We start from the raw sequence: 18,230 nt of genomic DNA, 5'->3' as shown, positions 1-18,230 counted from the left end.
ATGCTCCCTAATTAACCCCTTCACTGCTGGGCATAAAACACGTGTGGTGCGCAGTGGCATTTAGCAGCCTTCTAATTACCAAAAAGCAACGCCAAAGCCATATAAGTCTGCTATAATGGCATGTTTGGCACACAGTGTTGGGGCAAGGGTCCATCTGACCACTGATACCTGGTCTGCAAAGCATGGTCAGGGCAGGTATATCACCTACACTGCGCACTGTGAAGCGGGCGTAACCCTTACACTACCTGATCGATACAACATCATACCTGATGTTTTAAAGCACGTTATTCCAAACAATTTAGGAATGTTAGGTGATTTATGCCCTTTATGGATTAAAACCAGACTCTGCATCAACTATGTAATTTTCCATGGGAGTTTTGCCATGGATCCCCCTCCGGCATGCCACAGTCCAGGTGTTAGTCCCCTTGAAACAACTTTTCCATCACTATTGTGGCCAGAAAGAGTCCCTGTGGGTTTTAAAATTCGCCTGCCTATTGAAGTCTATGGCGGTTCGCCCGTTCGCAAACTTTTGCGGTAGTTCGCATTCGTCGTTCGCGAACCCAAATTTTTAGGTTTGCGACATCACTACTCCCAATACACGTTTTACAAGTTTGTAGTGACCGCAATGCAAATGTACTGAAAAATGATACATGCACAAAATCAACTTCAAGTATCACAATTGATCCAACCACAAGTTATCAAAGAAATGTAGACAACAAAAGAAACCACATCAAATTCATCACACAAAGGCACTTGATCAACACCCCAAAATGTCATTAATATCGTAATTTCATAATTACGTAGTTATTTTATTTAGATGTATTTAAATTATATTTAAATTAGGGGGATGTTAGGGTTAGGGTTAGACTTAGGTTTAGCGGTTAATAACTTTATTATAGTAGCGGCAACGTTGGGGGTGGCAGATTAGGGGTTAATAAATGTAAGTAGGTGTCGGCGATGTTAGGGCAGGCAGATTAGAGGTTAATTAAAATTAACTTGTGTTTGCGAGGCGGGAGTGCGGGGGTTTAGGGGTTAATATATTTATTAAAGTAGCGGTGATGTCCGGTCGGCAGATTAGGGGTTAAAAAGTGTAGTTAGGTTGCGGCGACGTTGGGGGCGGCAGATTAGGGGTTAATAACTATAATGTAGGTGGCGGCGATGTTAGGGGCAGCAGATTAGGGGTTCATAAGTATAATGTAGGTGGCGGCGATGTCCGGTCGGCAGATTAGGGGTTACAAATATTTATTATAGTGTTTGCGATGTGGGGGGGCCTCGGGTTTAGGGGTTAAAAGGTAGTTTATGGGTGTTAGTGTACTTTTTAGCACTTTAGTTAAGAGTTTTATGTTCCGGTGTTAGCCCATAAAACTCTTAACTACTGACTTTTAAATGCGGTAGAAGTCTTGACAGGAGAGGGTCTATCGCTCACTTCTTCCAAGACTCGTAATACCGGCGTTAGGCAAATCCCATAGAAAAGATAGGATACGCAATTGACGTAAGGGGATTTGCGGTATGGAAAAGTCGCGGAAGAAAGGTGAGCGGTGAGCCTCTACCTGCCAAACTTGTAATACCAGCATTAGATAAAAAGCAGCGTTGGGACCTCTCAACGCTGCTATTTAAGGCTAACACAAACTCGTAATCTCGCCAATTATTTTTTGGCACTATGAAACATCTGACAATTTATACAGAAAATTAATAGCTATAAAATACCTAAATATACAAATATTAGATATATTACAATTACACAGTATTCTGTGTATTTTGTGATGGTTGAACCCATTTTTACAATTTATGTATGTTCCTCAGGGGTGGCATTCCTGACACCACAGACCTCGCAAGTTGTGGGGGGCATGCAGTTAAGAGGAGCCCGCACGAATATATACTTTTAAAATTTAGCATGTATTTTTTATGTCCTCCAAAGTTCCTGCGTAAAAACAGATAGTGGGAACTCGGGAGGTGGATGGAGTGAGCGCACATGATATTGCTGTTTAGTGCGCACTGTCCACAGCTTTAGCCTCAAGCTTAAAAATTCTGTCTGCGCTCAGGGACCGGTACTTCTGAAGAGGTAGAGGGGTGGGGGCCTGTGGGATGGAGGTCTGGGGTGACGGGCAGAGACCAGAAAAAGCAGTACGCCTGGTGTTGCACAAAAGGAACAACTGAGGCAGGGCAAGGTAGCAATTACCCCCGGCAGCTGACATCTATTTTTGAGAGGACTGCACTGGAGAAATACGGCTTACAGAGGTGTGCGCTTTATTTCTTTGTATGTGATGCAGATTATTAAAATTGTGTCTCCAGAAAGAAAGACTGCATAATATTGTAAGTATATTGGAAACGTGAGCTTGGTGTCTTTTTTGTGAGCCTAGCAGAATGCTAGGTTTAGGTCAGTGCTTTCCAAACTGTGTGTCGTGGCACATTAGTCTGTCGGCGGCAGTGTGTAGGTGTGTCCCAGCTTCAGCAAAAAAAATGTGGATTTAAAAAAAATGGTTTTGTTTTTTTTTGGTTTTCGACTTTCCTCCTGCCTGCTATGCATATCACGTGGTTGACACGTGAATGATACCTAGTGGGTCACAGATCATCTTAACCTATTGGTGCAGCTCAGTGGGAACTGAAACTATTACCATTGGCGACTTTGGCTCCTGTCTGCACGTGTAGTCTCCTCAATCGGCTCATGACTGCATGTGTAGTCAGTGAGTGAGACAGCAGTGTGTTTGCAGCGCGGGCAGTAGTCAGTCGGACTCACAGAGCTCTGAGGGTGGCAGCTTAAACACTGAGCTGAAGTCAGAAGTCAAAATGTTTTAGTACATTGCTGCTCCTGCTCTTGATATATTGATAGGAAGTGGAAGTTTAAAAATGCTTGATGATGAAATGCGAGTGTCATCTAATATTTCACCAAATTTTCAGAAACTGTGTTCATCCCATCAACCTCATACATCCCATTAAAATAGCAAGTAGCTATTAGTGTTGTTAAACATTTTTTTTTAATTCTTGCACATACTTACTGTTACTTGTAAATACATTTTGTTATTATATAATTTATGTTTGTGTCCGTATCTGTTAAAACAAGTTAGTTTAACCTCTTGTTTGCTGGTACAACTGAATCACTGTGTTGCGAAATGATGTAGGTCTAAAAAGTGTGTCACCAACATGAAAAGTTTGGAAAGCTGTGGTTTAGGAAGCATAGAAGGAATGTGACCAGAGCTACTTACAGTAAAATTGTCTTTTCTTTATTGCTATAGCCTCTATTACAGATCTTATGAGTTTAACACTTATGATGGTTCCTTGGCTGGAGTTTAGATAGCCTTTTAGAGAGTAGGCAAATTGCTTATTTGTTTATGCACTTTATTCCCTATCTCTCTAAAGTTTAAATGGGTTATTATGTATGTGATTGAGTTCTCTTTAGGCTGTTATAATTTACTATGTCTTATACAGTCTAGTATGCATGGAATGCATATTGTAAATTTTTTTAACTCTTCTTACATACTGGCTTCCTGCTTCCTCCAAACGTTGTGTGCCTTACGAGCTGGACGCCAAATGGGGCACACAACGATTGGAGGAAGCCGGAGTCGTCACCAATCTGCTCATTACTGAAGGAGCTGCGGGTGGAGGATCGGCGTTAAGTTTACAGTAAAAAAAAGGTACGTATTTTAAAAAAGAAGCGTAATTGTAAAGTGTAATGACTTAAAGTGTCCTTGTTTTTAAGAGTATTTTCAAATACCGGGCTTTAAATCATTCAACAATCACTTTAATACAATCAACCAGGTATAATTGTTCATTAAGAACACATTAAAGGGAAGACAATGTTATTGTACAATGTCCCTTTAACTTCATCTGGTTCCTGGGTGAATATCTATATGATCCATATAACATACAGTACAGATCTAAAACTATTTTCCTTCATTTTTCTTGCACCCTTCATCACTTTCTAATTTTGCATAATCCTTTCCCCTGTTATTGCATCTGTTACTTTAAATGTTCTCTTCCTCTGTCCATTAGTTTTTTTCTTTTATAGCAGCAATAATTCAGTGCATTGTTCCTAACCATAACACCCTGTCTTCACCTTCTAGCCTCTGCCAAGGGTTGTAAAGAAGAGCACATTCTTTGCTTTATATATTGTCACTGTCTGCTCTAATAATCTCTTGCAAGAAAAGAAAAAACAGTTTTAGCTGCAAACAATTCATGCAGAACACTGGAATTCTTGGTAAATTAAAGGAACATGAAACACATTTGTCTTTTATGATTCAGATAGAGAATACAATTTTAAACAACTTTCCAATTTACTTCTATTAATTTGCTTCATTCTCTTTCATTTGCTGAAGAAACAGCAATACACTTAAAATATTGGGTGAACAAATTACATGAGGGATATTTGTGCGGCAACCAATCAACAGCTCCAGAGCCTACCCAGGTATCCTTTTCAACAGAGTATACCAGCAGAACAAAACAAATTAGATAATAAAAGTAAATTGGAAAGTTGTTTAAAATCACATGCTCTACCTGAATCATGAAAGAGAATGTTTGGGTTTATATCCTTTTAAAGGGATATCAAACTCGCAATATAATTCCCCATTAAATATTTACATCTGCATAGTGAAACAATTTTGCAATGCATTATTTATTTTTCATACTATTCATGTCATTTAAAGGGACACTGAACACAAATTTTTTCTTTCGTGATTCAGATAGAGCATGACATTTTAAGCAACTTTCTAATTTACTCCTATTATCAGATTTTCTTCATTCTCTTGGTATCTTTATTTGAAATGTAAGAAACTAAGTTTAGATGCCGGCCCATCTTTGGTGAACAACCTGGGTTGTCCTTGCTGATTGGTGGATAAATTCAGCCCCCAATAAAAAAAGTGCAATCCAGAGTTCTGAACCCCCCAAAAAAGCTTAGATGCCTTCTTTTTCAAATAAAGATAGCAAGAGAATGAAGAAAAAATGATAATAGGAGTAAATTAGAAAGTTTCTTAAAATTGCATGGTCTATCTGAATCACGAATGAAAAAATTTGGGTTCAGTGTCCCTTTAATTCAGAAAATTATAGTTTTCCCACTAATCTCAGAAAGATCAGAGTGTGTTCTGTAGAATTCAGAAACCTGTACCTCTTGTATGCTGCAAATTATTGCTTGATCAGCGTAGGAGCAAATTTATATTTAAACTTAAAGGGACAGGAAACCCCAAAAATGTAATTCATAATTTGTATAGAAGATACAATTTTGAACAACTTTTATTATCAAATATGCTTCATTCTTTTGTTATCCTTTGCTGAAGGAACAGCATTGCACTACTGGCAGCTAGCTGAACACATCTAGTTAGCCAATCACAAGATATACATGTGTGCAGGCACCAATCAGCAGCTAGCTCCCACTAGTGTAAGATATATGTGTGTATTCATTTTTAACAAGGGAACAGAGCCCATTTGAAAATAGAAACGATTTTAAAAGTGTCTTATAATTACATTCTCTATCTGATTGACTTTCCTATCTTTTTAATTGCCCACAACAAAGGGGATCAGATAAACAACATTCATGAGGTTTTTCAATGGGTGTGTCTCTGGATTACTAAAATACATATTTACCTAGAAAAATGATCATTTTAATGCTGTAAAAATATTTTATTTTGTTTGCACATTTTCTTTTTCAGCATCTATAAGCAGGCATTTTAATATGAATTACATTTTTTTTCCTTTGATGAAAACATAAACATTTTTGTTCCTATTTGTCACTTTCCACCAGTAGAGCAGTGGTAGATTTCTGTATCAGCCAATTATCTTTTCCCCCACAGACCAGTTGTGAACATCTTTAAAGGGATATGAAACCCAATTTTTTTTTTTTTATGATTCAGAAATAGAATACAATTTTAAACTTGTTTCTGTTATTTAATTTGCCTTATTCTCTTGGTATCCTTTGTTGAAGAAGCGGCAATGCACTACTGGTAGCTAGCTTAATGCATTGAGTGAGCCAATAATATATGCATATATGTACAGTCACCTATCAGCAGCTCCTGTGCCTACCTAGATATCCTTTTCATTTAAAGGGACAGTATACACTCATTTTCATATAACTGCGTGTAATAGACACTACTATAAAGAATAAGATGCACAGATACTGATATAAAAATCCAGTATAAAACTGTTTAAAAACTTACTTAGAAGCTGTCAGTTTGGCTCTGTTGAAAAGGTAGCTGGAAAGCCCACTGCAAGTGACAAATAAGACACTCCCCCTCCCCCTTCTTTTGCATATGAAAAGACCCTTTACACAAACAGGAGCAAGCTGGAGTAGGCAGTCGAGCGTATTCACATAAAGCTTTGGGGCTTGGTTAGGAGTCTGAAAATCAGAGCAATGTTATTTAAAAATAAGCAAAACTATACATTAATTTTAAAAAAAAACTTTATGGGCTATATAAATAGATTATCTACAAAACATTTATGTAAAGAAAAAATGAGTGTATAATGTCCCTTTAAGGATACGAAGAGAACAAAACAAATTAGCTAATATAAGTAAATTAAAAAGCTGCTTTAAATTGCATGTTCTATCTGAACCACAAAAGAAAAAAAAATGTGGGTTTTATGTCCCTTTAATTCTACTGTGTTCATGCAAAAATATAGTTTTCACATTTTAAATAGTACCATTTCATATGCATGAAAGTTTAATGTTTCTTTGACTAAGTTATTGTGGATAGCAATGCACTTTCTTGAGGGACAGATGAGCACATGCACAGGGCATATGTAGCAGTCATTATTGTATTCTAAGAGCAACATAGAGGGCATGCAGATAGATTTGATCTTGGATTTAAACAAAAAACAGTACCATTTTTTTTTTTAATAACTGGTTAGAACTTTGGTCTGGTGCCAAATCACTTACATTTTTATGCCCCTTTAAGAATTAATGTTTTCACATATTCATTCACATTGTTAACAGGACAGTAAGCACTTTGAGATTGTACAGGTACAAATCCCCAAATCTGGAATTCCATAATCCAGAATTATTCCGAAATCTATTTGCTTTCTGATTACAGTACTATCTTTTGATGGTACTATGTATAGAAAAGTAATAAATAAAATATAAATAATAAAAACACTACCTCTAGGTTGCATGTATAAGATGTATTCTGACATCACATGTAAATATTCCCTAAATGACATAAAATATTGTTGTATACACTTAATGCCATTTTACAGATACAAAGATACAAGAATTCTGAAATTGATACTATTCGGATTCCGGTACCTATTGGATAGAGGGTTTTGTACCTGTAATATATACATAGTAAAACTACTATGAAATATTTTTTTATTATTTATTTTGCCCCATTTTCCTGTAATTTAGGTCTAAAAACTGTGGATTTTCCAGTCCTTAAAACTGAAATAGTGCATGGCAGACTTCACAAGACTAACCCACTTTCGTCATGATTTAGATTTTAAACAACTTTCCAATAGATTTTAAACAACTTTCCAATTTACTTCTATTATCTAATTTGCTTAGTTCTCTTGATATCCTTTGATGAAAACCATACCTAGGTAAGCTCAGGAGCTGAGATCTAGCTGCTGATTGGTGGCTGCACATACAGTATATGCCTTTTGTCATTGGCTCACCTGAATGTATCAGCTGTCTCCCAGTAGTGCATTGCATGAATAAAGCAAAATGTATAAAATAAATAAATTGGAACGTTGTTTAAAATTGTAAGGTGTATCTGAATTATTAAATAAAAAGTTGTGTATCGTGCTCCTTTAATATATTTTCCTTGTTTGACGTTTGTTATCTGATCATGTCTGCTAAAGCCAAACATTAACAAAATGACTTTGGCAAGCCCTTGTCTTCTCCAGACTCAAGTACAAATTGGCTCCTCAAAATACGGAGTGGTACAGTAGGTGGAATTTGGCTATTGAAAAACAATTGCAGCAAACAAGGTGTTAATCTGCTCTAATAGCGTTCAGACTTAATTGATATGTTAGTTGAAGATTAGAGATGTAGTTGTATTTATAAGGACTTAACATATAATAATATTTACTTTATTACTTGTAAAAAAATATGTGTTATTTCTTTATTTTTTTATGAGTTTAAAGAAAAAGTCAACACAAAAATTGTTATTGTTTAAAAAGATAGACAACGCCTTTACTACTCATTCCCCAGCTTTGCACAAACAACATTGTTATATTAATATACTTTATAACATTTAAACCTCTAAATTTCTGCCTGTTGCTAAGCCACTAAAGACAGCCTCTTGTCACATGCTTTTTTTATTAGATTTTCACAACAGGGGAGTGCTAGTTCATGTGGGACATATAGATAACATTGTGCTCATGCCTGTGGGTTGTGCACAACACAGCACTATTTGGCTAAAAAGCAAGTCAATAGATAATAAATAAAATGTTTTATCTGATCAGGGGACTATCAGAAGAAACTTAGATACAAGGTAATCACAGTGGTAAAACGTGTATTAATATAACTGTTTTCTGTGCAAAACTGGGGAATGGGTAATAAAGGGATTATCTATCTTTTTAAACAATAACAAATTTTGAGTTGACTGTCCCTTTAAGGGGACAGTAATGTTACAATTAAACTTTTATGATTTAGATAGAGCATGTACTTTCTAACCAAGGATACCAAGAGGTACATTTGACAACAGGAGTAAATAAGATATTTTTGTAAAGTTTTAACCTCGTCCTTTTAAAGGGATAGAAAAATAAAAAATGAAATGCGCGTGGGTGCATCTCGATATGAAATATGAGCATTTTTGCAATATTCTTCCATTAGCAAAAATGCTTCTAGTAAAAGTAATTACTGTTTTTATGCGGCATACGCACATATCCTGTGAGGGCATGTGCCCCAGTATTTAAACACCATGCCTGCTCAGAGAGTGACTTGTATGATACAAATTACATGTTCAGAAACAAAACATACCACCGCCAGCTCTCTGAGAAGAAACTGGGGCCCGATCCGATATGCAGCGTCGCCCGCAAAAGCCGGCGACGCCGAATTTTGCGCTGGTTTGGTATCCTATATACGGCATAACATAGAAGTTACGCTCGTATATTTCTGCCTTCGCCCGTAGTTTTTTGGGCCATAAACAGGTATACCAAACCAGCGCAGTTTGGTATCCAATATACAGCGTAAGGACTTACGTGGCAAAAATGGAGAAATCTTACTCCATTTTCACCTCGCCACAAAATGCAGCCGTATTAAGCCTTACGCTGTGTATTGGAGCCCCGTAACTCCCTAAACTACCTGCTAAATAAAACCTAACGCATGCGCAATGTCTATCTACCTGTCAACCGCGATCTGCTAAATAAAACCTAACACCTAACGCATGCGCAATGTCTATCTACCTGTCAACCGCGATCCCCCGCCGCAATCCCTAATAAAGTATTTAACCCCTAAACCGCCGCTCCCGGACCCGCCGCCACCTACATTAAAAGTATAACCCCCTAATGTGAGCCCCTACACCGCCACCGTCTACATTATCTACCCCCTAATGTGAGCTCCTACACCGCCGCCATCTACATTATCTACCCCCTAATGTGATCCCCCTACCCCGCCACCATCTACCTTACCTACCCCCTAAAGTGAGCTCCTACCCTGCCGCCATCTATTTTAAAAATATTAACCCCAAATTTAATCCCCCCTACACCGCCGCCGCCTATATTAAACACATTAACCCCTAATCTAATCCCCCTACACCGCCGCCAGCTATATTAACCCTAATTATATTAGGGTTAATCTAGTTAATATAGTTATTATATTATATATATTAACTATATTGACCCTAATTATATTAGGGTTAATATCGTTATTATATTATATATATTAACTATATTAACCCTAATTATATTAGGGTTAATATAGTTAATATCGTTATTATATTATATATATATTAAGTATAATAACCCTATCTAACTTAACATCCCTAACTAAATTCTTATTAAAATTAATCTAATTAATATTAACATTATTAATTAAAATATTCCTATTTAAATCTAAATACTTACCTATAAAATAAACACTAAGATAGCTACAATGTAATTAATAATTACATTCTAACTATTTTAGGGTTTATATTTATTTTACAGGTAACTTGGTATTTATTTTAACTAGGTACAATAGCTATTAAATAGTTAATAACTATTTAATAGCTACCTAGTTAAAATAATTACCAATTTACCTGTAAATGAAATCCTAACCTAAGTTACAAATACACCTACACTATCAATAAATTAAATAAACTACAAATATCTAAACTAAAATACAATAAACTAAACTAAATTACAAAAAAACCCACTAAATTACAAAAAATAAAACAAATATTACTAGATTTTTAAGCTAATTACACCTATTCTAAGCCCCCTAATAAAATAATAAATCCCCCCAAAATAAAAAAAATTCCCTACCCTATTCTAAATTAAAAAAGTTCACAGCTCTTTTACCTTACCAGCCCTTAAAAGGGCCTTTTGCGGGGCATGCCCCAAAGAATTCAGCTCTTTTGCATTTAAATAAACATACAATACCCCCCCCCCCCAACATTACAACCCACCACCCACATACCCCTATTCTAAACCCACCCAAACCCCCCTTAAAAATACCTAACACTACCAACCTGAAGATCTCCCTACCTTGTCTTCACCCAGCCGGGCAGAACTCTTCATCCGATCCGGGCGATGTCCAATCAAGCGGCAGTGAAGTCTTCTTCCATCTGGGCGATGTCTTCAATCAAACGGCAGTGAAGTCTTCTTCCATCCGGTGATGTCTTCAATCAAGCGGCAGTGAAGTCTTCTTCCATCCGGCGATGTCTTCAAGCAAAGCGGCATCTTCAATCTTCTTTCTTCGCTCCTCCGCCGCGGAGCATCCATCCTGCACGAAGACTGAACGAGGAATGAGGTACCTTTAAATGACGTCATCCAAGATGGCGTCCGTTGAATTCCGATTAGCTGATAGGATTCTATCAGCCAATCGGAATTAAGGTAGAAAAATCTGATTGGCTGATTCAATCTGATTGGCTGATTTAAATCTATTAGGGGGTTATAGATTTAATATAGCTGGCGGCGGGGTCCGGGAGTGGCGGTTTAGGGGTTAATAACTTTATTAGGTGGCGGTGGGGTCCCGGAGCGGCGGTTTAGGGGTTAATACATTTTTTATTGTTAGGATAGTGAGGGGGGATAGCGGATAGAGGGTTAGACGTGTCGGGCTATGTTTGGGAGGCATGTTAGACAGTACGGGAGATTTAATACTTTAGTCAGGTTTTGTAGGCGCCGGCAGTTTCTAAAGTGCCGTAAGTCACTGGCGACTCCAGAAATTTGTACTTACGCAGATTTCTGGACATCGCTGGTTTGTCAGACTTACGGCACTTTAGCCTCTGACGGCGCCGTATATAGGATAGCTTGAGTTGCGAGCTGAAACTGCGGGCGGCGGGGGGTTCCCTTGCTTGCGCCGCAAACTGCGATCTTTATCGGATCGCGCCCCTGGTGCACGTGCCCTCACAGTATATGTGCGTACGCTCCAGAAAAACAGTAACGCCTAGATTTAGAGTTCTGCGTTAGCCGTCAAAAGCGTTAGGGGGTCCTAACGCTGGTTTTTACCGCCTGCTGGTATTTAGAGTCAGTCAGGAAAGGGTCTAACGCTCATTTTCCAGCCGCGACTTTTCCATACCGCAGATCCCCCTACGCCAACTGCGTAGCCTATCTTTTCAATGGGATCTTTCTAACGCCGGTATTTAGAGTCTTGGCTGAAGTGAGCGTTAGAAATCTAACGACAAGACTCCAGCCGCAGAAAAAGGCCAGGAGTTAAGAGCTTTATGGGCTAACGCCGGTTCATAAAGCTCTTAACTACTGTGCTCTAAAGTACACTAACACCCATAAACTACCTATGCACCCCTAAACCGAGGCCCCCCCACATCGCCGCCACTCTAATAAATCTTTTTAACCCCTAATCTGCCGACCGCACACCGCCGCCACCTACGTGATCCCTATGTACCCCTAATCTGCTGCCCCTAACATCGCCGACCCCTATATTATATTTATTACCCACTAATCTGCCGCCCCCAACGTCGCCGCCACCTACCTACACTTATTAACCCCTAATCCGCCTCACTCCCGCCTCAAAAACCCTATAATAAATAGTATTAACCCCTAATCTGCCCTCCCTAACATCGCCGCCACCTAACTTCAAGTATTAACCCCTAATCTGCCGACCGGACCGCTACTCTAATAAATGTATTAACCCCTAAAGCATAGTCTAACCCTAACACCCCCCTAAATTAAATCGGAACAGCCAATCGGAACAGCCAATAGAATGCAAGCTCAATCTGATTGGCTGATTGGATCAGCCAATCGGATTGAACTTCAATCTGATTGGCTGATTCCATCAGCCAATCAGATTATTCCTACCTTAATTCCGATTGGCTGATAGAATCCTATCAGCCAATCGGAATTCGAGGGACGCCATCTTGGATGACGTCCCTTAAAGGAACCTTAATTCGTCGGGAGTTCGTCGTGGAGGAAGGATGTTCCTCGTCGGCGGGATGAAGATGGAGCCGGAAGAAAGAAGATTGAAGATGCCGCTTGATAGAAGACTTCAGCCGGATGGAAGACCTCTTCAGCCCCCGCTTGGATGAAGACTTTAGCCGGATGATGGACCTCTTCAGCCCCCGCTTGGATGAAGACTTCAGCCGGATGATGGACCTCTTCAGCCCCCGCTTGGATGAAGAATTCGGCTCGGCTGAGTGAAGACGACTCAAGGTAGGAAGATCTTCAGGGGGGTAGTGTTAGGTTTTTTTAAGGGGGGTTTGGGTGGGTTAGAGTAGGGGTGTGTGGGTGGTGGGTTGTAATGTTGGGGGGGGGTATTGTATGTTTTTTTTTACAGGCAAAAGAGCAGAATTCTTTGGGGCATGCCCCGCAAAAGGCCCTTTTAAGGGCTGGTAAGGTAAAAGAGCTTTACAATTTTTATTTTAGAATAGGGTAGGGATTTTTTTATTTTGGGGGGCTTTGTTATTTTATTAGGGGGCTTAGAGTAGGTGTAATTAGCTTAAAATTGTTGTAATATTTTTATAATGTTTGTAAATTATTTTTTTATTTTTTGTAACTTAGTTCTTTTTTTTATTTTTTGTACTTTAGTTAGTGTATTTATTTGTATTTATTTGTAGGTAATTGTATTTGATTTATTTAATGATAGTGTAGTGTTAGGTTTAATTGTAACTTAGGTTAGGATTTATTTTACAGATAATTTTGTATTTATTTTAACTAGGTAGCTATTAAATAGTTATTAACTATTTAATAGCTATTGTACCTGGATAAAGGGACATGAAACCCAATTTTTTTCTTTCCTGATATAGAAAGAGCATGTCATTTTAAACAACTTTCTAATTTACTTCTATTATATAATTTGCTTCATTCTCTTGATATCACTTGCTGAAAAGCATATCTAGATATGCTCAGTAGCTTCTGATTGGTTGCTGCACATAAAGGCCTTGTATGATTGGCTCACACATGTGCATTGCTATTTCTTCAACAAAGGATATCTAAAGAATTGAGCAAATTAGATAATAGAAGTAAATTGGAAAGTTGTTTAAAATTGAATGCCCAATCTGAATCCTGAAAGTTTAATTTTGACTAGACTGTCCCTTTAATATAAATACAAAGTTGCCTGTAAAATAAATATTAATCCTAAAATAGCTACAATATAATTATTATTTATAGTGTAGCTATATTAGGGTTTATTTTACAGGTAAGTATTTAGCTTTAAATAGGATTAATTTATTTAATAAGATTTATTTTATTTCGTTAGATTTAAATTATATTTAATTTAGGGGGGTGTTAGTGTTAGACTTAGCTTTAGGGGTTAATACATTTATTAGAGTAGCGGTGAGGTCCGGTCGGCAGATTAGGGGTTAATACTTGAAGTTAGGTGTCGGCGATGTTAGGGAGGGCAGATTAGGCAATGCACATGCTCACACATGTGCATTGCTATTTCTTCAACAAAGGATATCTAAAGAATTGAGCAAATTAGATAATAGAAGTAAATTGGAAAGTTGTTTAAAATTGAATGCCCTATCTGAATCCTGAAAGTTTAATTTTGACTAGACTGTCCCTTTAATATAAATACAAAGTTGCCTGTAAAATAAATATTAATCCTAAAATAGTTACAATATAATTATTATTTATATTGTAGCTATATTAGGGTTTATTTTACAGGTAAGTATTTAGCTTTAACCTCTTAAGGACATATGACGGAATTTTTCCGTCATAAAACAATTGAGCAAACTGAAAGCTGTGTCCTTAAAGGGTTAAATAGGATTAATTTATTTAATAAGATTTATTTTATTTCGTTAGATTTAAATTATATTTAATTTAGGGGGGTGTTAGTGTAAAACTTAGCTTTAGGGGTTAATACATTTATTAGAGTAGCGGCGAGGTCCGGTCGGCAGATTAGGGGTTAATACTTGAAGTTAGGTGTCGGCGATGTTAGGGAGGGCAGATTAGGCGTTAATACTATTTATTATAGGGTTTTTGAGGCGGGAGTGAGGCGGATTAGGGGTTAATACATTTATTATAGTAGCGGTGAGGTCCGGTCGGCAGATTAAGGGTTAATAATTGTAGGTAGGTGGCGGCGAAGTTGGGGGCGGCAAATTAGGGGTTAATAAATATAATATAGGGGGTCGGCGGTGTTAGGGGCTGCAGATTAGGGGTATATAGGGATAACGTAGGTTGCGGCGGTGTACGGAGCGGCAGATTAGGTGTTAAAAAAAATATGCAGGGGTCAGCGATAGCGGGGGTGGCAGATTAGGGGTTAATAAGTGTAAGATTAGGGGTGTTTAGACTCGGGGTACATGTTAGGGTGTTAGGTGCAGACTTAGAAACTGTTTGCCCATAGGAAACAATGGGGCTGCATTAGGAGCTGAACGCTGCTTTTTTGCAGGTGTTAGTTTTTTTTTAGCTCAAACTGCCCCGTTGTTTCCTATGGGGAAATCGTGCACAAGCACGTTTTTGAAGCTGGCCGCGTCCATAAGCACCGCTGGTATTTAGAGTTGCAGTGGAGGTAAATTATGCTCTACGCTCCCTTTTTGGAGCCTAACGCAGCCCTTCTGTGAACTCTAAATACCAGCGGTATTTAAAAGGTGCGGGGGGAAAAAAGCACGCGTAGCTAACGCACTCCTTTGGCCGCAGAACTCTAAATCTAGCTGTAAGATTTTTACTAGAAGCATTTTTGGTAATGGAAGAATACTGCAAAAATGCTTCTATTTCATATTGAAATGCAGCCATGTACATTTAAGTTTTGCCCTTTCTATCCACTACATACATTGCCTATCTCAGCTGTGTCTCATTGTTACAGTGAACACTAAAAGGGGCAAACACTTGGTTCGTCAACCCAAAGGGTAGATTCTATTCCAACTGAAATTGCTATCATAGAATACATCAGATTAAATCCCCTTGTACTTTAAAGGGATACTAAACCCAATTTGTGTGTCTTTCATGATTCAGATAGAGCTTGACATTTTAAGCAACTTTCTAATTTACTCCTATTAAACATTTTTTCTTTGTTCTCTTGCTATCTTTATTTAAAAAGCAGGAATGCAAATCTTAGGAGCCGGCCCATTTTAGGTTCAGCACCCTGGATAGCGCTTGCTTATTGGTGGCTCATTTAGCCACCAATAAGCAAGCATAACCCAGGTTCTGAACCAAAAATGGTGCAGCTTTATATTCTTGTTTTTTAAATGAAAATAGCAAGAGAACGAAGAAACATTGATAATAGGAGTAAACTAGAAAGTTGCTTAAAATTGCCGCTCTTTCTGAATCATTAAAGAAAACATTTAGGTTTAGTATCCCTTTAAAAGAACATATACTATATAGAAGTTCCATTTGGTCACAATAAAACTGTCAAATTGCTTAATGTTTGGAGGAAATCATGTTCTTTGTTTTTGTTTCCGATATCCGATTTAAAACTGCTTTAAAACTATGCAGCCTGTATGAAAGGAGCAACAGCTTCATTATAAAAATATTAATCATTTTATTTATAGCAAGTCTAAAAATGTAAAGTACTAAAACAGGTCCTGAGCTCTCCTTCTGTTGACGAAGAACACTAGAAAAATAAATAATTAATAGGTTATCTCAAGGAAACAATGATCTGGTTCAGACAGGTAATCCAATATCCCTCTTGCCCAATATGATCTTTCCTGTTTAACAAAGCAACGTTTTTCTATATGCACAGCGCTCTTAGCTGCTAGTATGAAAATATGTGGCCTCTCATACTGCAGAGCTGACATTATCCACTGAAATATGACTGCTGTGGCACTTCTAAGGTAAGATACTTTACTTAATTCAAGTGTGAATGGTTTATAGGGTTTGCTATATAATTTGATCATTTTTTTATAATGGAAGAAACTACCAAAGCTACCCTGCACAAGCTCTTGGTATATGTAAATACATTTTCTATATGCATTCTGTCCTATAAAAATAATTATACACAATGTATAATTTCCGAATTCGACTCAACAACTTTTTCATTATAGCTTGTGTATAATAGATTATTATTATTATTTTCTGTTCACCGAACTAAAAGCTATCAATCAAACTGTAGCAGGTTTATAACAGAAAATAAAAGAAACAAAGTATAACAAAATCAAATGAAATAAACATTGGAATAGATAAGTAAATAGACAATATAAGTATATAATGAATTGAGTTTATTGAACTGTGGGTATATGCAATAAATTAATCATTGACCCTATATTCAGTGCAGGAATTTCTCTGTTAAGGTTTCTTTAACCCTTTCATGACAGGGTCATAATGTCTATATCGGAACAACGTTCCGATGTAGACAAATTGAAATCCCGCAATTGTGCCAGCGATCGCGAGATTTCAATTATGGGATCCAGACCGCAATCACATCCAGGAAGCGCCGTTGGCTTCAGGACAGCCAAATGGCTATGACGTATTCCATCCTAACGGCGCTAAAGCCCGGCACAATTTGGATGGAATAGAACGCCATAACGGAGCTAAAAGGTTAAGAAGGTGTGGAAGGATGGTATGGCAATTATGTTTTTAGCCAATAGATTATGATTTTAGCCTGTAAGAAGGATGTCAGAGTTGTTGACCACAGCTACGACTATGGCATTACAGCCAAAACGCATCAGCAGAGTCTGTCCATCCTTCCAACATTGAGGATCATTATTATCCTGTTTGTGAACTTTTACGTTTTACCATGGTCAAGTGCTCCTCTTTTGTTGGTGATTCATTATAATAGATGGTGCAAAGCTAAATATTAATTATTTTTGTAAGCTGCCTTATAAACAATCCTATCAACATGTTTGGAAAAAAATATATAGTTTAATTATAATAACTCAAAAGTTATATGTTTGAATATATTGTATTTAGAGATGGAAACTGTACATAACTGTAAAATATTGTATTTAAATTTGTCAAATGATGATACCACTCTAAATTGTGTCTAATGCAATCTCATTTTTATTCATGCTTTGTAGTTTGAAATCACTTATTAATTCTTTACAAATAAATGTTTAATAAGTCATCTTTGTAAGCCAATTACTTATGGGAAAGCCCTTTGAATATAGATTTTGTGTATCTGACTGCAATGTACTTGTTTACTAGACTCTGTTATATAGAAGAGGCTATGGCAATTTAATGTTTGGACATATTAAAATATGTTACATCATGAAATTATATGAATGATAGGAAATTGTTATCTGTAAATCGTTAAGAAAATCTGTTTCTTATGTTTTTTTCATCTTTAGTTTGATTTTCCTTTATTGTCAGTTAGCTTGGATTTGCTTAAAGGGGGCGGTAAATACTTTAAAGTTGTAATATACAATTTTTCTTTTATGATTTAGATAGAGCATTCGATTTTAAACCACTTTCCAATTTAGTTCTATTATCTAATTTGCTTTGTTCTGTCGATATCATTGTTTTGAAAAGCATATTTAAGTAGGCCCAAGAGCAGCAATGCACTACCTGGAGCTAGCTGCTGATTGATGGCTGCACATGATGTGTTTAGATAGTTCCTAGTAGAGCATTCCTGCTCTTTCAACAAAGAAAATTGTGAAATTGTTTAAAATTGAATGCTCCACCTGACTCATGACAGAAACCTTTTTGGATTTCATGTTCCTTTAATTATGCATAGGCAGACAACTTTGCAATATACTTTCATTATTTACTTTGCCCCCTTTTCCTGTTGTCTGAAATTTGTGGATTTTGTAGTCCTGGAAACTAAAAGAGCACATGACAGGCAT

The sequence above is a fragment of the Bombina bombina genome, chromosome 7 (assembly GCF_027579735.1).
Source record: "Bombina bombina isolate aBomBom1 chromosome 7, aBomBom1.pri, whole genome shotgun sequence".
Lineage (NCBI taxonomy): Eukaryota > Metazoa > Chordata > Amphibia > Anura > Bombinatoridae > Bombina > Bombina bombina.
Note: the sequence above shows the minus strand (reverse complement) of the source record.